This window comes from Ostrea edulis, chromosome 8 (assembly GCF_947568905.1).
Source record: "Ostrea edulis chromosome 8, xbOstEdul1.1, whole genome shotgun sequence".
Lineage (NCBI taxonomy): Eukaryota > Metazoa > Mollusca > Bivalvia > Ostreida > Ostreidae > Ostrea > Ostrea edulis.
Genome location: NC_079171.1, coordinates 73,632,841 through 73,659,822, shown reverse-complemented (window position 1 = coordinate 73,659,822; position 26,982 = coordinate 73,632,841).

Genomic DNA, 26,982 nt, shown 5'->3' with positions numbered 1-26,982 from the left:
CAATAGGAACGAAGGAGTCCCTAAAATGAAAAGAACGGATGCTATAGCATTTTCTATTAAGTATGACATCGTGAAACTTAAACTTTAGAATTCAATAAACAACTATGTCAGCTAACTACAATCATGTTTTTATGACAGATTTATAACATTCATTGAAGTGCAATGTTTCCTTTTACTAATCTGATTAAAATCCCAAGAAATGATTATCCAAATTATGAAGATTGTACAACATCAGGTGGTCAAGCAGCCAAAAACAGTATGGGTGTTGTTTTATTATAATGACCAGCGCAACAGAACTAGAAAACTAACATCCCTTAGTATACAACACTTACAGTGGCTGTGTAAGCATATTGCTCTAGAGTGCACCCTACTTATGCCCATTCATGAAAATAAGAAAGAACAACCGGAACTAGATGTAGTAATCTGAGGAGTATAGTATCACTCCATTGTAGCTGTACGTGTAGTGTGATCACTCCCGTGTAAAGTGTTTTGGAGTATCTAGGTCATTGTTAATTTTTCACCACTACTTCTGAAGAAATGAATTAATGGAGGGAGTCATCATTCGATGCCTGAAATTAAGTTCTGCATGATCCTAATGACAGATCATTAATGTGCAGATTCAATTTATTTTGAATTGATGTCTTTTTTTCTTTTTACATTTTTGCTAAAATTTAAAGAACACATTGCATTATTTCAAATATATTGATGTGCACATTTTCTTTTTATAAGTATATATGATAACCGAGAAGACTATCTAACGAGCTGACGGATTAAATTAGTAAACAATATATTGCTATTGAATAATGGTATATATATAAAGCATCGATATTTTACTTGAGTTAATCAATGTAAACATGTATAATCCCAATAGCTGAAAGAACAACAACTCTTAATTTTTTGCTGAAGGCAAGACCGTACTTTTTGTAAAGTTACCTTATCTTGTCCGGTATAGTGACGGTTTATACAAACTAGTTTCCTGGTAAAGATTGCTTTTACATATATAAATTTGAACTTTTTTCTGAATGTGTTTGATAGGGAGTGTATTAGATAATAGGTAAATAAAACGAAATAGGAAATATGTCGCATTCCATCAGGAAAATAAAAGTACGGATAGAGCAGTCGCTGGTTCCTGGAAACATCAGGGATGAAAATAGATACCTAAGAGGAGTAAGCATTCATGGCTAGCCGGTCACAACGTTGAAGTTCCAGGGTTAGAAATGTTTGTGTGGACCTGACATTTTTACCATTATCGTGTTTTAATGTCATATATCACATAAAATCCGCTATGCACAGTATGTTTTTATTGTGAGATCACAAAGGTACTTACAGGAAGCTTGATAGTTAAATGAAAAGATGAATACATGTTAAATGTATCAGATGAACTTTAGGGACATTGAGGTGTTCTTGTTTGTGATGTAATAGGTATGTGCACAATTGCATAGAACATTAATAAAAATAATAACAACATTCTGAAATTCAATCTACATTTAAGTCAGTCTTTAAAAAAAGCATATTAATTTACCTGATCACAACACATACAACTAAATGCGGATATGACCTGTCAACGCGGGATGCTTATTCCGACTAAGCACTTCATCCCACCTCTGGTGTATCCAGGTTTTGCCTATCTTTCTATTTTGAATTACTGCAGGAGGTATGAGATTGATCATTGTTCGCTATTTTCAACATTCTGATCAATGTGGTAATATAAGCAATTCTATGCGATATGGGCTTTCTAATCAATGGAATGTTAATCACAAGGAGGCAAATGAACATGGATGTTAAACACCAAACCATAAATAATGGCAGGTTCCAGTACAGAATACTGCAATAATTTATAATAAGTTAACACGGGTTTTAAGACGAGCTATTGAATGGTCTTGTGCATGGAATGAAGTCATTCAAATTGTTGAAAATTTATTGAAATAGTAGATGTAACACAATGATGATTAACATGTGACAGCATGGGTATAGAACAGAAACTGAATGGTCACTAAACGAAACTGGTTGATGCCTGAAAGGTAACTGGATATTCACTAAAATGCAACGAAATGGTTACTGAAAGGTGACTGAATGGTGTCCGAAATTCGACTGAATATTTATTTTAAGGTGATTGAAAGGTAGTTCAATGACAATTAAAATCTGACTGAATGGATATTTCAAATTAATAAAAGATTACTTTTTCTATTCATCTAAATACCTATCACTAAAGCCAGTTTATGTATATATCATATCAATGTTGAACACAAGCACTTCTTACCAATATACCGTGTGTTTTATGGGACACCAACAAAGCAATGTGATTTTTTCAATAATTCAGTGTATCAATAACAATAACAACGAAAATAGAAAATAAATACATGAAAGAAGAAAGCAAATTGTGTAACGCTTTACTGGTGTTTGACTTTTAAAAGATTTGTTTCTGCTTTTATATGATATTTTATTTTCCTAAAAAAGATTGTATGTATATTTTGCGATCATGAAGTAAAATTTAAAAAAAACACGTATTCATAGGTAGTCATTTTACCACGATATGATTCAGGTAAAGTTATTGTTATTTGCAATATGAAAACAAAGGGATATTAAACTCCCCAATTTGATAAGTAGATATATCAGCTAATTGAACTAAAACAAAATCAAGTTATTCGTTGTGTTAAAACTAATCCCTGGATATTACCATTCATTGTTTATATAAATGATTACTGTGCAGATTCACATTATATTGAATTGTATTTAACATTGATGCTAGTGTCTAAGGGATGCATTGCATTTTAGATACATCGATTGCTACATGTGTTTTTATACCTATATATATGATAACCAGGAATATTCACTAAGGGGAGAGGGTTTGAATTTGCAAACAGTGTATTGCTATTTGATGCTTAAAACAAATATGGGGATTAGACGAGGGATGAAGTGAGGAAATGGGAATACAGAATCCCGTGTCTTGGTTTCTTATTCTACAATAGTCTCTACAGTAATGTATTTGATGCTTACCCTTCACAAAAAACCTAAATAGTTTACTTGAGGTAAATCAATATAAACATGGGTAACATCAGTAGCTTAAATAAGAATAACCCTAGATTACCTTATACTCCCCTTATATCTGTTTTGTTTTATTTACATTGTCATATGTGACTTAGGATTTGTATCAATAACATTGTAAATTCTGTAAGTACACGCTTTATTCCACCCTAGAGTATACCAGCGGTTATTGTTGTACTGCGGTGCGTTTGTTTACCATATACCATTTCCATATGCGAGTTAGGGTTTATATCAATAACATTGTTAATTCTATAGGGACAGGTATAGCTTCTATTGTAACATGGCGTACATGTGTAGTTATATCGGTCACTCGTGAGCACTACATTTCACATATGAATACAAGTCATAGCTATGGGTGATACACAGTTCCATCCCAACACTTACAGTAAAACACGACTTGAAGGTAAAATCAACTGGGTTATGTCTACCATTGTTGGGGGTATAAATATATAAATATAGATTCCATCGCTTGGATATAAATGGTGTAAAAAAAAAACATTGTCGTCAATTTAAAAGCATAAATGTTAATTGCATAATGTGCACAGAGGTTATGAATTTTCTTGGCGCTCTGGAAACGACAATAAACAATTATTTTACACTTATTCTCAATTATTGTTCTTACATTGCTACAGAATGGTGCGAAATAAATCAGCAATTGAATTTACACCTGCTAATTGAAAAAAAAGTTTTGTAAATTAATCAAGGTACCCCCCCCCCCTTTATATGTGATTGTCTTTGTGCAGTTTCATCACTTCCTAGACGTGTCATATTCTATCGTGAATGAGTGAATGTGAATTATCACAAGTATGAACGAGAAGAAGAAATATCAGGATATTTACAATATTCCCATCAATACCTATCTCTACAGTGTTTATGTATATGTTGTCTGAATGTTCTAGGCAAAACACCTTACAAATTTAACTTGTGTTTATATGTAATAATAATGTGAAATATTCTCATCGACATACTACAATAATAACAACAAAATACAAATCGAAAATAAGTGAAAGATAAATGCAAACAGTGAAATGTTATATAGGTTTTTAGCTTTTAAATCAATTGTATAAGTTATTATATAATATAATATTGTATTTTGTTTTGAAACAGTGTGTTCGAAGACACCCACCCTTTTACGATTATGGATTAAAATGCGAAAACAGAACAAGAGAAAAACAACACACACGTATATATAGGTAACCATTCCCCCATCGTTAAGTACTCCAGTAAAGCCACTGATATTTGCAATATGAAAACAATGAACAGTCATTTGTAAAACGCAGAATGCTTTACACCGCTATATATGTCGTGAACTATAACTCCTGAAATATCAATAAGAATGAAACATTCCCTAAAATGAAACGAACATATGCGTTAGCATTTTCTATTAAATATGACATCGTGAAACTTAAACATTCGAATTCAATAAACATCTATGTCAGCTAACTACAATCATATTTTTATGACATACACGTGACCTTCATTGAAGTACAATGTTCATTTTTACTAATCTGATTTCAATCGAAAGAAATGATTATCCAAATTGTTAAGATTGTACAACATAAGGCGGTCAACAGCCAAAACACATAATGAGTGTTGTTTTATTATAATGACCAGCGTTACAGAACTAGAAAACTAACATCCCTTATTATACAACACGCAAAGTGACTGTATGAGCATATTACTCTAGAATACATCCTACTTATGCCCATTCATGAAAATAAGAAACAGCAACCGGAACTAGATGTAGTAATCTGACAAGTATAGTACCCCCATTGTAGCTGTGCGTGTAGTATGATCACTTCCGTGTAAAGTGATTTTGAGTATCTAGATCATTGTGAATTTCTCACAACTCCTTCTGAAGAAATGAATGAATGAAGGGAAACATTATGAAGTCAATCAATGCCTGAAATTAAGCTCTGCAGGATCCCAATAGCAGATTATTAATGTGCAAATTCAAATTATTTTGAATTGATGTTTTTTCTTTTTACATTTTTGCTAATATTTAAGGAACATATTGCATTATTTCAAATATATTGATGTGTACATTTTCTTTTTATAAGTACATATGATATCCAAGAAGACTATCTAACGAGGGAATGGATTAAATTAGTAAACGAAATTCTGCTATTGAATAAGGTATAAATATAAAATGATCGATATTTTACTTGTGTCAGTCAATGTAAACATGTACAATCTCAATAGCTGAAAGAACAACAACTCTTAAAGTTTTGCTGAAAGCAAGACCGTACTATTTGTAAAGTTACCTTATCTTGTTCGGTGTAGTGACGTTTTATACAAACTGGTTTCCTGGTAAAGACTGAATTTACAGGTATATATTTAAACTTTTCTGTGAATGTGTTTGATAGGGAGTGTATTCAATGATAGGTAAATATAACGAAATAGGAAATATCTCGCATTCCATTGGGAAAATAAAAGTGCAGCCGCTGGTTCCTGGAAACATCAGGGATGAAAATAGATACGTAAGAAGTTTAAGTATTCCCGGCTAGCCGGTCACAACGGTGGAGTTCCAGGGTTAGAAATGTTTGTGTGGACCTGACATTTTTAGCATTATATTATTTTAGTGGCATACACCATATCAAACCTTCTGTGCACAGTGTGCTTTTATAGTGGGATTATCAAGGTACTTACAGGAAGCTTGCTAATTAAATAAAAAGGTGAATACATGTTAAGTGTATCATATGGACTTTATGGATATTGAGGTGTTCTTGGTTGTGATGCAATAGATATGTGGACAATTACATAGGACATTAGTAAACATAATAACAAAATTCTGAAATACAATCTAACTGTCAGTCTTTGCAAAGGGCATATTAATTTACCTGATCACAACATATATAACTCACAGCGGGTATGACCTGTCAACATGGGATGCTTATTCCGGCTAAGCAATTCATCCCACCTCGGGTGTATCCAGGTTTGTCTATCATTCTATTTTGAATTCTGTATAGGATTTATGAGATTGATCATTGTTCGTTATTTTTACTATTCTTATCAAAATGGTAATATAAGCAATTCTATGCGGTATGGGCTTTCTTAATGATCGATGAAATGTTAATCACAAGGAGGCAAATGAACATGGATATTAAACACCAAACCATGAATAACAGCGAGGTGTAGTACAAATTAATGTAATAATTTATAAAATGTAAAAAGTGTCAAGATAAGCTACCGAATGATCTTGTACATGGAATGAAGTCATTCAAATTATTGAATATTTATTGAAATAGTAGAGATAACAAAATGATCATTAAGGCGTGACGGTATGAGTATAGAACAGAACCTGAATTTCCATTAAACGAAACTGGTGGAAGCCTAAACGGTAACTGAATATTCACTAAAATGCAGTGAAATTATTATTGAAAGGTGACTGAATGGTGTCTGAAATTAGACCGAATTGTTACTTTACAGTGATTGCAAGGCATTTCGATGGCAAATGAATCGGGGCTGAATGGATATTTAAAATTAATTAAAATATTACTCATTATTCATCTAAACACCTTTCACTAAAGCCTTTTTGTAGATATGTTATCTAAATGTTAAACATAAGAACTTTGAACAATTTACCGTGTGTTTTATTCCACATTAACACAGCAATATGGTTTTTTTTTCATAAACTCATTGTAACAACAACAATAGAAATAAATAAATGAAAGAAGAAAGCAAATTATGTAAAGCTTTATTGGTGTTTGACTTTTATATCATTTGTTTGTGCTTTTATATGATATTTCATTCTTTTATGAAATATTGTGTGCAGAGATACCCATATCTTGCGATTATTGAGTGAAATAAAAAAAAATGCGTAGAAATGGGTAGTCATTTTACCAATATATGACTCAAGTAAAGTCATTGTTATTTGCAATATGAAAATATGAAAACAAAGGGAAATCAAACTTCCCCCAATTTAATAAGTATATATATATCAACTATCTATAGTCATACTTTAATGAAAGTCACACGGTCTTTATTGGAATAGATTGTGTTTTTTATTGATCTGATTAAAAACCAAAGAATGTACTCTCCGCACTGTGAAAATTGCAGAACACGATGCGGTCAAGCAGTCAATAATGTGTTGAGTGTTGCTTTATTATGATGAGCTGGGCAAAACTTATATATTTGAATCTACGCCAATAGGATATCAATATCACTAAACATGCTATACTTAAACTGGCTGTAAACGTATAATGGTTTAGAATGCATTTTACGTATGTTCATTCGTCCAAATAGGAAAGAACAACCGGAACAAGGTGTAGTAGTCTGAAGAGATTGTTTAACTCAATTATAGTTACATACGCAGTGTGATGACTCCCGGATGAAGTGGTTTTAAGTATCTACATCATTGTGAATTCCCATTAATGCTTCAGAGTATATGGCTAATTGAACTAAAACAAAATCAAGTTACTCGATGTGTTAAAATTACTTACAATATAATCCCATTGATTGGTTATATAAATGATTAATGCGCATATTCACATATGTTTGAATTGATTTTATTTAACATGTATGCTAATATCTAGGATATTAATTGCTTCTTTTTTATTACATATACATCGATATACATATTTGTGTTTTATATACACGATAAACATGAATACTGTGAAGCAAGGAAAAGGTTTGAATTTACAAACACTCTAGTACTAAGGATAAATGGTATGTATTTTGGTATTACTTTAATAATTAAAACAAATGTAGATTAGATAAGGGGTGGAGTAAGGATATGATAATACAGTATCATTTGTTCTGGGTTTCTTATCCTACAATATATCCGGTAATGTATTCAATGCTTATCCTTCACAAAAAGCACAAATAGTTTACTCGAGATAAATCAATGTAAACATGGATGATCTCAGTAGCTCAAAGAACAACAACTCTTCACGTTTCGCTGAAAATAAGACCACCTTGATTATAAAGTTACGTTACCTTGTCTGGTATATCTATGATCTATATGAATTAGCTGTTTATATCTATTTCAACTTTTCTGTGTATGTGTTTAATGTAAAACTTATACGGTTTCAATTTTGATGCACCAGATGCGAACTTGGACAAATAATTTCTCTTCAGTGATGCATAAGCCGAAATGTTTGATATTCGAAATAACAATAAGCTTGTAAGAGCTAAAAAGAAAACGAGGCAAATTACTACAAAATTCAAAAACAAAACCATCAAAAATCCGTAGGTATATCTTACAAATATCTACAATATATATATTCTAAAATGCCAAACGTTTACGAAAAAGGAAATATTCATATCTAATGATCATTCCGCTCCACATGCGGACGGTCAGGGTTTAAATCCTGGTTACGACAAACCTAAGTCGTTAAAACAGGTAGTGACAGTTCCATCGTCAAACCGTCGGAATCAAGAGTGAATACCATGTCTCCTCGGAGATGACATTTAAAATGGATGTCCCTTGTTACGGTAGGTGTGGCATGCTAAAAACCGTCTCTGCTCAATGGTTGTAAGCACCGATCGTAGGCCTAAATTCGAAGTCCCTCGCCCGTGTTGGTGACGTCTCTGTATGGGTAAAAAAAAATCGAAATTGACGTCAAACAATATACAATCAATTAATCAATCCAATAATATTACTTTTTTATAAACACCACTCTGATTTCACGCACACGTACTATGCCGCTTTAATAAAAATATGCTGGAATAGTTCCTGAGTGACAATGTATTCGTAGTCTTTCGTGATCATATCTTCAAACAGCATGTTCGAATTACCGCAGGCACGAATTGTGTAGGAATTACCACAGGCACGAATTGTGTAGGAATTACCACAGGCACGAATTGTGATCCTTTGTTACATCTGGAGCTTATTCTTTTATATTCTTATCGTATACGGTATATTCAAATGTTTTTGCATTAGAAGAAAGCATTTTTCCTTGTATCGTTCAACTTGAATCAAAGAGTCACAAAATGGAGCTGACATTTTTATATTCTTATCATACAAACTGTATTCAAAAGTTTCTACATGAAAAGAAAGCACCTCCCACTGTATCGTTCAACTCGAATGAAAGACTCACAAGATGAAGTATATTATTGCAATATTATGGTATTGCTATCAAACATATCAAAGACAGAGATAATGTTGTAGCAGATGTTCTATCAAATGTGTTATGAGTATGTTTTGTTGCATATTTTTTGTTGTTGCTTTTATTGATGTACATTGCATATTTGAGTTTTCATTGTCTTTCAAACATTTTAAGGGGGAGGTGTTGTGTATAGTACTAATTGTACTGAGTTAACCTGGGGTGTTCTAGAGAAGTTATGTTTACATGTTGTTGACACCTGTGACTGATATTGTTAGACTCATGTTATTTTTAGTAGAAATAATACGTAATAATACGTAATGGTTGCATCGTCGTCTTTCAAGGTTGTACTAGAAAATTAATTCCCATTATGAAAGGTGAAGATAACGAAGAGTGATCAATCTGATAACTCTTATATGCAATACAAAATAGATAATTGGGCAAACACGGACTTATGTGCAAAGATGTGCTTAATGCTCATTGTGTGGTTACACAGGTAATCAATTTCTTGCTAGCTTATATACAAGTGATCCCGTTAGGATCTGGGTTAGAATAGGTCCTCAGTACATCTTTTTGTCGTAAAAGGCGACTAGATGGGGCGGTCATTCGGATGAGACCGCAAAAAAGCTGAGGCCCTGTGTCACAGCAGGTGTGACACGATAAAGAATCATCCCTGCTCAAAGGCCATATGCGCCGAACATAAGCTGGGATTTTGCAACCCTATACCGGCAGTGGTGACGTCTCCATATGAATTAAATATCCTCGAGAGAGACGTTAAACAATATCCAATCAATCAATATATACAAGCGTGTGGTCCTGTATCTGTTGACAATCTAGAGTACTATATTTGCATAGTTTGCATAGTTGGCCCTATTTGGGGTAAGTTTATATTATTTGCAATAATGTGACACACATGTGCTATGAATGTTACTTACATTGATACATAGAGTGGTGATACTCTTTAGTTTATAAGTACAGATTGATCAAGGTCAGTCAGTTGTATGTCTTGACTTTGTGTAATGATATGTGCAATTATTTCCATGAATAGCTATATGCTATTTGAATCTCATTTTTGTACATGTGACTTAAACGTATTTCTTTCCTCGAGGTTTAGTGTACAGCACACTGCTATTGTTGTCATAGTATAATCACATATTTGAAACTAGATTTTAAACTACATTTGAAATAAATAATAATAAAATATTTAAACTTGGTTATCACATATATATATATGTCATGTAGAAATGTCTTGTATATTTGTGGTGAACGGTGGGAGGGGGGTTATCAATCCGGCACTCACACATCAACAGGCTCTATACTACAATAGTAATGGCTCTCAATTGCAAAAAGCACGTGTTATATGTAGCTAAAGTTTGCGACATACATGTACTTATTGTGTTCAATCCCTCATCCACTTTGTTTTCATCATTATCCATTAATACCGTGCATATTTGAGATTACTAAACGTCATCCAATTCATTTTGACACTTTAAAGAGTCAACGTCGCCGATCTCCATGTCGAATCTTTTATCAACCCCAGATTTATGACGTCACATTACGTGCAATTTTTGTAATTATGTTATGAATATTCATCATGACAAAAGACATTTACAGTGGGTTTTTTTTTTTGATTTGTATGTAATTTACCTGATCAGGATATAGGGCTCACGGCGGGTGTGACCGGTCAACAGGGGATGCTTACTCCTCCTAGTCACATGATCCCACCTCTGGTGTGTCCAGGGGTCCGTGTTTGCCCAACTCTCTCTTTTGTATTGCTTATAGGAGTTATGAGATTGATCACTGTTCGTTATATTCACCTTGCACTGTACAGAGGGGGCATTTACTGTGGCGTTTTTTGGGGTCTGTATGAAATTTATTGTACAGAAGGACGGTACAGTCGTTGCACGATTCGATTGTCATGCCCCTCTGTATAATAAATTTCATACAAACGATAAAAAAGGTTCTGTAAATATGAAATACGTGTTAAGGTGTGACCGTGTTTGAAGACGAAGCAAAAGGTATTGCAATTTCATTATAAAATAAAAATATTCCAAACTTAGCGCCTAAAGTATGAGGACAGAGATCCACCAAAGCTTGTTACGCGACTTTAAATATTTGATCCGCCTATTCATTGAACGCGGGAAATATAACGCAATTGATCCAAACAGTGTATTGTGACGTCATATTCATCGTCAACGTTCAGCAAATTTACAATCATAGGATACATGGTACACTACTTCGTATTCATGCCGCGGCCATTTTGAAACGAATTCAAGGCTCTCAGTCGGTGTCTAGGGACGCAAAATTATCATAGAAACCAATCAGAAATTGGATATGAAAGCAGCTATAAATCAATGGAGTCAAAATCTTAGACGTTTGCCACTAATTTCACAAAACATGATCGATAGTTGAGCAAATAGCGTTGTTAGAATTCCTAGAGCAAAGCAAAGAAAGTGTTATGCAACTTTTGTTTAGGGATACATACTCGAGTAGAAGGTATGTAAAAACATAGCAGTTACAATATATTATCTGTATTACGCTAATTGAGAATAACGTTATCATCCATGTTAATAAAACTGTTTGTTAAAAATCATTTTGAATTATAAACAAAAGTATTTCAATGACAATATCGCGTCATATATACAGGTAAACATGATTCATGACAATTGTATGCTTTTGATATGAACATTTGGGTCAGATATATCGATAGTATTAATTCTCTAGCTGATTTTTTCACCGCTTTTATGTTATGATTATGGGAATCAGACCGCAAAAGAAAATATCGAATTTGAAATATAGTCCAGGATGTTGGAAAGTTGATGTTGATAAGATCCAAAGCATATCTCAAAAGGATAAAAATTGATCCATCCTATGTTGAAATGGTTTGATGATGTTAAAGTTGTGATTATGATTTTTATTTCATGGTTTGTTGAATTTTCTTATTGTTATAGTAAAGTTTATATACATACATGAAGTGTATAAATGGATACAGCAAACTGTAAAAAGAACTAATTAGTATTGAAACCTGATTAAATTCTAAACTAATTTAAGTTGAATTAAAGAGGTTCGCACCTGACATTTGGAGTTATGTCAATTTTTAGGGAAGTGTATTTTTGATTTTTACATTGAAGGAAAATTGGAAAATTAAAAAGAAAAACTGGGGTTGTAACGCTTGTTATTGAGCTATAATGTTCTAAATATAACCTTTCTGCACTTAAAATTTATTCAGTCAAAGTTGATTTTTCTGTTAGTGTCAACACCACATGTGCAACACAAATCAAGCATTACATAAAATAGATACATACCCATGTCCTCTAACACTACAGATGAAAAAAGAAATTAATACTAGAAAAGGAAATAAATAATGACCTGTTTGCACTTGATATATGAACAACTTCATGATATCAAAATTGAGAGTTTAAAAGGACATATTAGGAGTAATGTCAATTTCTAAAATTTACATAATTCCCAAGGTCTGGTCTTCCAATTAAAAATGCAACTAAAAGACGTGGGGGTTGGAGATCTTTTTTTTTTTTATTATTCGCGAAAATACTGAATTTTTATACAAAATTTTGAGTAAATTAATTAGAGCTTTTTTTAAGAATCGGTGTTCTGTTTGGATAACATATATCAACCAAGTTAATAAATTACAACATTTGAACTAGTTCTAAGTCTCAACTACCTGTATCATGAATTATAAAACTGAAATACACGTAAAGGGGTATACAAATTGACGATACATTGGATGAAATAGAAACTGTAATATCATGCAGAACTAGAACTTTTTGGTTAGTGAATCCTTCCGCCACAAAATATAGTTTTTGTTAAAGCCTTTCAAAATTTGAATTGACACAAACATTTTAACTGGATAGAGTTCAGCAATAGATGTGTAATTTATTTGCACCAATAGGATTGATATTGAACCAGTGAATACTTAGTTGTAGTATCCTGCGCAGTTGTACTCAGGAACTCAGGAGCTAACTTCCTTAAGTAGCATTTATTTGATCAAATCAGTGGTGTTAAATATCATTTTGTTATCAAAGATAAGCTTTGAAAGTTAAGTGCATGATGGTTATAAACATTGAAAAACATTTCAGCAGACAACATTATATTGCTGGAAATGTAACGCAATAATTTCAAAAATGTAATTCACAACTGATTTGTCGTTTTGAATGTCCCAGAGAGAATATTGAATCGAACTTATTTGAAATATTGCAAGGCACTATCCTTGTGGCATACATGTATGTACATATTTACAGTGAGTGTAGTACTAATCTGCATAAACTTCAATTAAATAATGTAATTTGTTAATCAAAGCCATTATTCAATAATTAGAATATTATATTCTGACATACAATTATATCAAGATGAAGATATCTCAAGATATTAAGTGGCTTGCAGTAGTGACCGTCCACACGTTTACAGATATTTCAGGTGAAGATATTATTAGACACTTCTACGTGTTCAATTGTTGGTTCAGAATTTGAATGCAAATCAGGGAGTAGTCATTGCAGTCACTCAATAGGTCTCCTTTACCAAATTTCTCACTACCAAAACTTGGTCTAACAGGCATGTATAACTCTTTAATGTCAATATTCAGCAGTTTTTAAGTAACTAAAATGTAAGTTATGCCAAGGCACTTGTGATTTGAGGAGATGCTTACTCCTCCTAGGCACCTGATCCCACCTCTTGGGTCCGTGTTTGTCCAACTATCTATTTTGTATTGCTTGCAGGAGTTATGAGATTAATCACTGTTCGTTATCTTGCCCTTTCATTTGAGTTATGAGATTGATCACTGTTCCTTATTTTCACCTTTCATCATACTATCCATGGGACTTTTATGTACCGGTGCAATGCTTTTACAACGGTTCCTCCTGTGCAGAGCAAAACACCACTGCCACAAAGTTCGTATATTCCAAGTAGGGTGGAGGGATTGAAACCTAAATGCGTAGACACTCTAAGAATCATCAAATTGAAGTCACAACAAGCCAAACCCAAAATAAAAAGCGCATCACAGAAGTAAAATTGCCTAATGTTCACTGCCCAGTTGAGGAGCCTATCCCGTTAGACTTTTCACAACAGTTAATACAGAGCTTAAATGTGATTAAAATCAATGCTCAAGTAATTTGTTTCAGAAATTAAATTGTGTTCTAATTACAAATTGCAGTGTTGAAGTACAATGTACACCTTCTCTATATCCATTCTAAAATAATCTTAATAATCATATCATAATTTTGGAATTTATAATTTCTATTAAATGTAAAATAATCATACCAAAATAAATGATAATCTTACCCTCCTTCTCAACATCATGTCTTCAACACCAAAGGTAAATATATCATTTGGCCCTGTTTCTTCTGGTTGTCCCTTGTCGTGGCAACAGAAGTTGAAAATCACGGACAGAGTAAATCATCCACACGTAGTGTTTCCCAAATTTACGTTACTAATATTGCAACCATCATATCAAACAGTTTTACCAAAAAAACATTTCAACAAAGTTACGGGTCTGCAAATTGATGAGTCCACCAGTTATGAAGTTGAGAAGTAAACACGACTTCAAAGCCACGATAAAGTATGGCATGATTTAAAAAAAAGACAGAGCAACATATTCTGTCTTCAAGAATGTATGTTCCCGTAAGTCAGCCTTTCATGCATTAGCCTTGAGACTTTTAAAGTCAAAAAACATAATGACTGTCCAGATGAAACTTGTGCTTGAGACTGAGTCGGCAGTAGCTGCAGAACTGTAGCTCTCTGGAAAAGCTCCGTTCCGTCACAATACATTTTTTTTCAGTGAGCCCCAGTTCCGCAGCTAAGTCAGCAGTAACAGGGGCATTAATCGAGGAGTGTTTGTATATATGTGAGCCGCCACGACAAAACCAGACTTTTTGAGTTTTACGTCATAATTGAGAAAACGGCGTTAAAAGAAATGTAAAACATCCCTTCCGTGGTGGGTGGCGTTACGTCGATTCTGTGTTATATCGAGCTGCCTTCTTTGTTTTGTTTGTTAATATAAAATGATTGTACATTGCCCTTTTAAAATTGTTAACGCAAATTTTAAAAATAGTAGAAAGTCATAAAACCTTCTTTTAAAAACTCTATGCAAATATTTAGCCATCGGTAGGGAATGGAGAGTAATACTCCTACAGTGTACTGCACAAAGTAGCGAGATAAAATGGCGGCTTACTTATGCACGCTAGCATCCATGTTCCTCCTAAACATAGTTATTCCACGTCTTAAATGCAAAATAAATATATCCAAAAAATAAATATAAAAAGTGTTTATATATTGTTTGGTCAGACTTGTCGAAAAGGAAAGTAGCCAGTTAGCGGGTGTTATTGAATCACGGTACGGAACATGGAACAACATGTTATGAGTTCATTTTTTTGTCTAGCCAGCATGCCATGATCTACAAATTTATGTGAATATTTTATCAGGAAGATCATTGTTTTTGTTGAATGTGGTTCTGTGTAAGTGGATAGGGCTGTGATAGTCTATTAATTAGTCATACAAGTATGTAGATAGAACTACATGCATTGTGATATGTTAAGTAAAAAATAAAATGAAATTATCCCTATATAGTTTAGCAATGGTAATTATTTCCATGCATGCTTTGGGCATTTACAGAAGCATTACAGCTCCACTTTAGAACCTGCGTTTTGATTTAAATCATACCTGATTAATAACTGAAATATAAAAACCAATTGACCATTTTGAGAAAATTTAAGTATAACCCCCACGACCTGCTGCGGACATCGATCGTCATTCTAATGGTGTCTTTTGCGACATGATATTTTAGGTTTATATGCTTTGAAACTGGCAAACTAGCTAAAGTGGCTTTTTATGGTCGTTTTTTTTTTTGGGGGGGGGGGGGATGGGGGTGGGGGTGGGGGTGCAGAGTATCAAAAATCAACTGAAAATTTAGAAATGTGCATTAAAATCGGTCATTGAAAAAAACAAACACTTGTACTGAGTAAAAAGCTTCAGAGTCAGGGGGAGCAATATTTAAAAAGTTTATTTTCAACCGTTTTTTTTTTAAAATAACTTTTATATTTTTGTCAGCTTTATAGATAGACAAATACCACCAGCATTAAGGAATGGCAGATGAAATACACCCTGTCACCTTCGTCAACGTCCGAAGAAAGAACATTGCACTCATCAAGGATTCCTGATTGTCCACACTAAATCTGATTTTCTAAGAAGAAGAAAAACAATGAAAATAATAAAATAACTAATAATCACCGCTCACTAAGGTGTATTTAGTCGGAGTGCGTGCCATGATCTAAATTACAATTTTGCTATCTTTTTAATTGCTAATTAATCAATGCTAGAATTTATGAAAACAAAATATGGGATAACAGGTACAAAGTCATTGAAATTAAAAACAAAAAAAGCATACTCATCTCTACCAAACTTCCACCAGAGTTCGTCTGCTTGCTTATTCGTAGGTGACGTAATGCAGCCTCGACGGAGAGTTTGTCATCACTACATATCCTTTTATTATTGGGCCTGATTATCAACCAAATCATGAGATGAAAACAAAACGGTTACGAGATGCTGGATCGTTTTCGCTGTAGTGAAGCATCGCTACATAAATCATGAAAGACAAAGTTGATATTAGAAAATGAATTATACATATGACAAACATATCAACTCTTTCAAAAACTTGACAATGAATCTGCTTTTCAAAATATGTATATGAAAGGTGAAAATTGCGATCAGTGATCAGTCTAATAACTCTTATAATCAATACAAAATAGATAGTTGGACAAAGACGGGCCCCTGTACACACCAGAGGTCGGATAGGTGCCTAGAGGGAGTAAGCATCCGCTATCGATCGATCACATCCGCCGTGAGCCCTGTATCAGGTAAACGACTGCGCGAGACACTCGATAAATTTCGATGGCTATTTTACTGCTACGGTGCTATTAGTCGGCTTCATTTAGAATTCATGTTACTTTAGAAACTACTTACTTATTTGAAATTAATAATTATTCTTATCAATAAACATCTGAAATTCTTCTAGAACAATAGGTCCCCAGTTACAGTGCTCCAGTGCTCAGTATATCGCCCCTTATAATGCCACATCGACCTATGAAAAGATGACCCTAAGGGACATATTTCTCAACTCTTTTAATACCCCCATTAAAATGCCTTATTCCAGTGATTTTCATTAAACATCATTCCATTTTAAAAATATAATTGATGTTTGGATTTTGTAAAGCACTATGTTGAAAAATCTACAAAAAGTGTATTATTGATAATTTGGACATTTTTATCTTCCCTGCATAAAACTATTCAATATTGTTTGTGAAAAGGGCGGTAGTACGAACAATGCAAGGATGCTATCTCAATATCTCATGTTATTTTTCAATGAACAGGAGTTGTGGAATGTCGCTGCACTACGAAAGTGAAAAAGGATTGTTAAGAATATATGAGTGTTCTAAAGAAACAGCAACTCATTTAAGACGTTTGATCAGGCCAATCTCTACCCAAGCCTCGGTCAACATCTTGAGGGTCTTGTAAAATGGCATGTATGCTTAAATAAAGTATTGCATCGACTTGAGTTAGAAAAAATATACGTACATATCTACATAATGAGCACATGTCAAGTCTTTTTGTGACACAAAAACATCAATTTGGGTTGAAACGGGCATATTGGATTGTTCTAGACTATACAAACATAACCGGTGTTTCTCAATTGGAGTTTGATCAATCAGAACAATAAGAATTAAGTTATTATGCAATAACATTGCCTATTTTGAGATGTTGACGGAGGTATATAGCAGTGTAAGGATTGCAAACAAGCATGGTTACTTCAGCGACACAGCATTTCTTGTTTTCAGTACCAAAGTGGATTATTTCCGATAGATAGTTAGACAATAGGTCGACTTCTTACTTTCTATGCTAGGTGACCAGGGGTAAAGAAGATTGTTGAAGAAATACATACATTTTAAAGTCTTGATCCCATAATTAACGTCCCTTAGCGTAGGGGTCTTGAAATTTACAATTCCAAGTCTCCTTCACTTAGAGATGTTACATACTAAATTTGGTCAAGATTGGCCCATTAGTTTTTGGAAAGAAATTCTTAACGGATGATACCTGAAGGATGCAAACCAATAGCAATATATCACCTGAGTGAGTTTAACAACACGTAATCTTTTTAGGAGAAATGTGTTGTCACTTTTCAAAATACACAGCATGCCTTCAATGTGTCCATAACAGATATCCAAAGTTTGCGGAATGTCAAGTTCAAATTAATCACACCTAGTAGGTACCGTGCACGACTTGCTTATTCAAGAGGACCGGTAACGGTGCAATGTACCCACGTCAGACAATGCAATTCAGTCTGGAAGCATAGTATACACTCTGAATTGATACAACACATATTCTGAATAAAAAAGCCTTAAAGTGGGTCACGGTACACAAATCCAGCTGACATGTGAAAGGATTATGTATTTCTCTTGATGGGGAGGGAACCATTTGATTTATCGTCAGCTATAAAGTAAGTCATGATGCATCACACGAGTTGAAATGTGAACTGATTATGCATTTTTCTGAGAGGGAGGTTGTGAAAATATTTCAGGGCTTATCTTTTATTAAAAGATTGAAAGTTATTTTTTCATACAATTGCTTGTACTAACTGGACCTAATATATTACTTATAAACATTTGTGATAGAAATTGATATCACTAAACAGTAAAATACACAAAATGTGTTTAAATCACCATTTCATATTTCAATAGATAATTAATATCAATGGAAAGAGACCCATGGATTGCCCTTGGATCACTAAGTCCATCTGAGTCATCTTGCCTTCTCAGATAGGTGTGCGTATTTCATAAAGCTAAGATTCCTATTTGTTGTTTCACAGTAAACCAAAAATTCACTATTGGTTAAACTGAGAATGCATGTATATTGTATTAACAAAGTGTAATGTCCCCCAGGTGAAGGTCTGTGTTCACTGTGTTTATAAGGGGGGGGGGGGGGTAGTTCCATTATGAAACTGTTTCTAAAATATGATGTGCATTCATGTATCATTTATGTATGTTTCAACTAAATTTTGAATTACAAGGAAAATTCAAACACATTGATTTATAATATTGGTATTATAACATGTGTACATTGTTTACTAATATATCTAAGAAAGAATAATCAACAGTGAAATTTCATTTACATCTGTGTAATATTATTGTATTTTAAAAGACATGTACATGTAATGCACGAGTACATGTACTTGTTTTCGCTTAAATTCACAATTCAATTTCAAGTATGTTGTACAACATCCACTGCTCTGAGCTCATAAGTGAATTAATGTTTTTCATCCAAGTCCCAAATTTTGCAGTAGTTCTTTAATCTTCGGAACTCGATGAACCAATTTTAAAGTTGTGGAGTTGTGGGGGTCCAGGGTATATGTCATCATCTCTGTAAATGGTGTACCTGTTCAAAATATAGATACATATATTTAAATATAGCAAAAAAATTGAATATCTGATATAATCAGAGTCGTCTTTACAAACGTTGTCTGATGATTATCTAAAGAAAATATAGCACGTCCTTTGCTGTTAAATTTGTTGACTCGAAACCCACTTCAACCTGCACTGGTCCTATCTAACCTCAATTGGTCCTCAGGCTGATGCCTAGAAAAAATATCATCATAATTGATATTTGCACAGTTAGGTATATATTATACCGTTGAGTAAGTAGACTTCGTCAGACAATGTGAATTTTAAAAATGTGTCTCACACATATTAAATGAAAATTTAAATACTGATGTTTCAAAATTATAAATTGCAATATATGAGATGACATATATATTTTGATAAACTGCCTTAGACTCAGCATATCTGTTTTATTTACAAATTGTGGGTCAAGAGAAGGACATACGTGTAGTATATATATCTTACTTATACATGCAATGCATACATTTGCTTATGAGAGGACATATACAGACTTGTAATTAATTTACATTATTTTTAAAAAGGTTTTGCCAACCTACATGCTTGTGTGAAACACGAAAACTCAGGTTTGATATATTTCTTAGGTGACTGAAATTTCAATGTAATAGTATACGTATACTACAGTCTAAGGAATTATAATTCAACAGATGCCTCGCCTTCCACTTTCTATCCGGTTCCTCCATACCCCTAGATAATCGTTATATACAGCTATTTGTTTTTCATCACTGTTATACATGTAGTTCAATGTATGTTATTTTCGTTACGGTTATTTCCATAACGATATTTTCTTAATAAAAGAGTTGTGAGAGCTCATGTTTACAAATGTGGTATACATACACATGACACCCGTTTACAATGACATGCACACGTGGGAGTTCTATTTTAAGCACACACCCTGATGTGTCCATATGTCCGTGTTTGCCCAAATATAAATTTTGTATTGGATATAGGAGTTATGATATTGATCACTCACCGTTATCTTCACCTTGCATGTAATAAATATATACATAAAAAACAATACATCTAGTTTGTGTCGTGTGTTTAAACTTACAGATGTTACTATAAATCATGTTGTGAAATAACAGAGGAACTGTGAGTTCAACTTTTGAATCCAAATTTATGACATTAATTTTTTTTCACTCACCAAACGAAACTGTGATTTTGATGTCCAAGTTGAATGTATCCACCAAATTCCTCTTCTTGTAAGAAACTTTGTTTAGCCTCTCAATGATTGTATAGACATAATTTAATCTCTTCCAATGCATCACTGTACATATATTACGATGCATCAATCAACAACTTTGTTTACGTAGTTCATCTATGTACATATATTGGTGGTTGGTTTAACATTTTGTTTGGCAAAAAGTTGCACACAGATGAAACATTTGACCTACCATTATTACAGACATTGACGTATACTTATGTGGCATATGCTGATTTTCTCTAGGCGAGTCAATTTCAGCAACAAAACACTATCGGAACCTCTTTTTTATTTTTCGACTAATCTATAATGGAGTAAGGAATTCCGGAAAATAAATTCACGTGAAAATACACAAGCTTTACTGATCACGCTATCCGTCGCTACCTTAAAAGAGTTATGAGAAACACCAACAGGACAGGTTGTCAATTCGACACAAAAGGCAAACAAGTTCCACTTGCAGATCAATGACAACTTTCCTTTAAATGGTGGTGAAGTAGTAGCTCAGATTGCATGGGGGATTGGGATTGACATCACCCAATTCAACAGAAACATACAGAATGGAACCATTCGTGTCAGACGAATGAGGAAAAAAAGGTCATTGGACACGTGTCTATGCCAACACCAAGATCCAGTCTAAAAATGAAGAAGGGGATCAAAATAAAACTAGGCACTAGAGAAATTTACATCGGAGAGAAGGTAACCCACAAAGAGACACAAACTAACATCATCAACAAAGCTGGACAGTTGGAGGAATCAAAGACGTTGGTGTATGATAGAAAAATCCGATTGAAGAAGGTATTTGAATTGGAGACAAAACGACAAGAGAAATTGGGAGTAATCAGAGTAACATCAGATGGAGAATATGAGAATGTCTTATGCAGAAATAAAATCCTGCCTTTAACGCCTGGGGGAATATAAAACCTCTGATATACACATACGCTACACCCTAATGAACATCCAACAAAAACGCCATTTCAAAGTCTGACATGATCATTCAGATATCTTAAACAGATCATACGTCAGTTTATTGGTGCCCTTCCTTTATGACCCAGCCAATTATCTAATTGATGACAAATATATCACATATCATCCAGGGAAAAGAGTCAATGTACAGAGTATTGTTGAAAAGACAAGATTGTGCACACTTGGTCAATCACCTAGCACAGATGTTGATCAGATGTCATACACAGACACTAGACTGGAAGATTTGTCTGTCAGCTCCACCACAGACACAAACAATGACATTCTGCTTCATAATGAAATGAGATTGTTCTCTGGGGATGATTCAGCTCGACAGTTTGAAGCAGGCTTGCAACGTGGTGGACATTTTAGCTGCACCTGTGTTGTACATGTCAAGGATCATCAGAATTATGAATGCTGTTTCTGTCAAAAAGCATTTACGCTTGCTGAAAGAAGACATACAGTAACATCTGGAATCCTGTGGAAAAGGTTTAAGACTGGGAAAATCAATCCATTAGAAATATGCCCAAAGAAGATCTGATAGACGAGTTAGAATCGAGGGTAATTGATACTTTCCGTCTGAATAAGAAACCTGAGCTACAAGATATCATGAATAGCCCACTACATGGAATACAAAAACCTCCAGCATTGATGACGAAATAACCAATGAAGAGTGCAGCAGAGCTAGGAATTCAGCACTATGAAGTGGTGGGATGTGAACCGTTACACGACATCACAAACGTAGTCCTGAGCATCATAACTGAACTTCCAAGCCACATACAGATTCAAGCTGTCGAAAAACAATTTGAAAATTTCTAACAACAATTGGAGACAAAAACCAAATCAAAGGCTCAGATGCCAGATTATATACAGTGAAGTTGGCAAAATTTTTGATTTAGTCTCCTCTTTAGTAGAGATTATTAAAAAAAATTGCTACAGATCGAAACAGAGCACTTTTCGCCTATACAATCAAACCTTTATTTTCGCCGTTCTTGGCAAATTAGTCACTGGCACACCTGTGAAGATGACAGCCAGAATATTATATGGTTCACATTTCCATAGTTTGATTGTACATGTACCAGATGTTTATCGCATTATATCCTTAAGGTCAATCATTCCTGAGGAAAAAAGAGAGGGTCTTTTAAGATTGTAGGCGAGTATTTGAAAATACAAGTAACAGGAATCTGTCGTATGTCATAGATAATGCTGTGATGCGATTTGAACCTCAACAAAATGACGAAGGAAAGATCAATTATGTTGCCATCCAAGAATCTGTAATTAGCCTACAAGCCAAACTCCTCTCATTACCACACATCGCAAGTATACCAAAGGACTGGTTGCATTCAAGGCCATGATTAGTACAAAGTCACCTTGAGAGAATTTCAGATTACCTGCTAAACCAAGATTTGTGGAGGTCAATTGCTGAAGGTCTGGAATTTCTGGATAGTTCAACAGATATATCCCCAACTGTAGCTCCACCAAGACATCTCCGCTCCTCCTCAGTAAAAGCTGAGCAGTTATTTGTGAAAGATACTTGGAATATAGTGGTTCAACAGTATAGGAATGGAGAACTTTTTTTACAATTGCAAAGTCAAAATTTACAACCAGGATGGAAAATTGTAAATATGTTTCCCTAATCCAGGTAATAGTTTATTTGGTACCTTACAAATGTAGCATTCTTGTTTTTTGTGACAACTCAATGATCTGAAATTTCAAAGGATATGCACATATATCGTTGCTACACTGTTCCTATGTGGTTTCCAGCTTCAAGATCCGCCACCTTGTTGGTAGATGAATTACCTCCTCCATGCAACAATGCTGCACCAGACATTGAACCTACAAATGGTAAAATAGATAGAAATATATATATATATATAGTTATTTTATAAGTTTTAAGTAATATTTATAATATCATTTTAACAATTTATAGGTTTCCGGTCGCTAACCTTTCTCGTCTACTTCCAATGTCCACCACCATTACTTCAGCAGGTGTTGAAGGGATACCTCCTCCTAACACCACGGTTGATCGCCTCCACAGCAGCATTCCTCTCCCTTGTGCCACAGGCAATGTTGCACCCAGCAGCATTCCTCTCACTTGCGCCACAGTAACTGTTGCACCCAACAATACATCATTGTTCTACTCCATTAGGGGACCTACAAATGGTAAGCAAATATTTCACTAGGTCTATATCATCCTGACGATTATATATTTGGTAGAGGGGGGGGGGGGCTGGATTCGGTGTTAAACACTGATGAGTCTATCTTAGACACAATATAAGTAGATCAGAAATACTTTGCACACTGCACTTTATTCACCATGTGCCCACTCAACTTTCTTACACACTAAGTACATCCTTTTAATGAAGAGTCATTGGCTAAGATTTAGAGTTAGGGAGTCAAGTTAGATGTGTCCAGTCACTAGCCTTTGCCGTCTACTTTCAGTGTCCACCATCATTACTTCAGCAGAAGTTGATGGAAAACTTCCTCGTTGCACTACTGTTGATCCCTTCCACATCAGCTTTCCTCTTCTTAGCCAGAGTCTGGCATACAACACTGCATATACAAATGGTAAACAACTATATGGTATATACTTGTCTCTTAATATGATAAATCGGGGTTTAATGTTAGGCATGTTGAAATCCGTACCGTAAATCACATACCTCACAACTTCTAGTGTCCAACAAAGTCAACACCAAAACTTCAGTAGGAGTTGATGGATAATTCCCCACTACATGGTTTTCTACTATTCCACAAACATCTCACAGCCTTGAATTTAGAAGAATTTCTAAGAATAGTAAGTAATCCATTGTCAAAAGTTATGAAAAGATGCAACAAACATATATAACAAGTTCTAATTAATACTTAAGGTAACTCCATATTTGCAGTTTTATCTGATACAAGTTTAAAATGTATATTTATTTCCATTCGTTAGAGTTAAAACTAACAAATTATCAAATAAAATACATATGTAATCACACTTTTTAAAATGCGAGACGTACTTAAACAGAATCATATATCACCGTCAGAAAATTGTAATTTTCCTTAAACAGCATTATCAAAATTCCATACAAACTGGTTGTGACGATATAGTAGCATTCATAACAGTCTCATGAAACTCTTATCTTCACAAAAATATACAAAATATAGAAAATAAATGACATCTATCGATTAATGGACTTGATAAAAAAATCAATAGAAACAGAGTAATTACCCTTGGATTCAATATTTTAATACGCATAATCGATTATTCATCTGTACCTGAGACTTTTGAAATATTTTATTTTTAATAAGATTTTTTACAATAACTAAAGGAAAAGACTCCAACAAAATATTGAAATCCTATCATGCATAAATCTAAATAAATCATTGATTTTGCAAAATCTGATGACATCACAGGAGGGTGGAATTGCTTTAAACATAAAAGGAAAAAAAAACTATTTAAAAAAATCACTGTTTATTGAATAGCTAATACATAGTCTATAATAAAATCTGCGTAAAATCTAGAGAATGTTAACGTTCAATATCCTGATAATTTATTGAACGCTAACTTTGCATTGCGTAAATTGTGTGAGCCCGAAACATTCCGAGTATGTGCGTTCAATATTGACTTTACCATAACGACATAAACAACCCAAAATGGGAGACAACGGTCCTCCGAATCTGACACAGCCGGTATTTGATATTTACTTAAACATGATGTTTTATTGTACATAAATTATGATCTCCCCATTCACAAAATCAGTTTGTTTCATGCATCAATAACGGCTTTAATATTGAATAGTTATGAAATGCATGCTGATACTGTACACTGCCAATATTAATGAAATATCGTTTATTTTGGAGTATTTTGAATGAAAAGGGACATACTTTAAGAACTAGATACTTTAGCTATATACTAAAAGGGTTATTGAACTTATATTGGTGAATATTAGCACGAATTGGCTGTGAAAGTGCACGAGCCTGCTTTAACATCATACTCATTTAATATAAGAAACATCCAATCACACCTAGCAGGGCCCTAATCTATCAGAAAATTAATGATATATCTCTATCATATGGGTCTTATCAAAATAAAGCACACTCTCATGCCACAGGATACACCCGTCATAAGGTAATTTATACATATGTAAAACTTATATATATCTATGCAGGTTTATGGTTACCAGCTACACAAAGTTAAGGTTGGTAGGTCAGACTTTTTTTGGTGTTATATCCGTGTACTTGTGATGTATCTTGACAGTTTTAAACAACCTAAGGTCAATTCAACTTAATTGATATATCATGATTGTTTATCAAATCAATAATGCATACTTTCTCCACATGTTTTGACCTATGTTTTGTGCTCAGTCGTAACAGTGAGGGTACTTTAAAATGCCAATAGCCTTCACGGGAAGGAACTTCCACTTTCAAAGGTAATATCCAAGAGACCCGATATTCTAAAATTTCCATAACATACAATGCCAATGAGCTAATACCACTATTATTTTCTATAAATACGGAGTGAAAACTTAGATATTACTTTTGTTATAGCTGTAACAGTTTCTTCCAAAAAGAGTTGCAAAAGAAAATTGTTTGACTCATCTGAATAAGACGTTGCCAAATATTCGAAAGGTATAGTATCATTGAAAAAGTGATTTTTCTACATTTTTACGAAGGTCCTGTGGCATTGGGAACATTTTTCGACATTTCAGCCAAATTCGGAAAAAAATCAATAACATTGTACATAAGTTCAACATTTATATCAAACATTATGTCATCCTTATTTTACACATCTCATTTTCTTCAACCTTCTAAAATTATCAGCTATTCCATCCAAGTCAGTTCCATAACTCTTTGCTAAGTCTCATATATATAACTCACATGCCATGTTTATTTTTTTCAAAAACGATTTCCTTTCATCATTTTAGTATTGGGAAAAATGCAAGCTAAACTGGGAAACAAATGGGAATTTTTAGGAGTGGAAAGGGCCGAAATTCGGACCAAAAATGTGCCTTAAAAATCATTGTCGAATTAATTTACACTATGCAAGATTAATTGCAATTCACGGCGAATAGTATGTCAAATGATATAGATGATTATATATAAGCATCTCTACCAACATTCACTAAAACAGATTGACTTGATTTTTTTCCACAGCAAAAAAAAAAAAAAAAAAAAAAAAAATGGTACCGAGGACCTCATTGTTCGTCTGTTTGGGCACACAGGAAATACATCAAAAATATCAACTACAGGCGTTTCACTCACCAGGATCCATCTTTCGAGAAATACTATG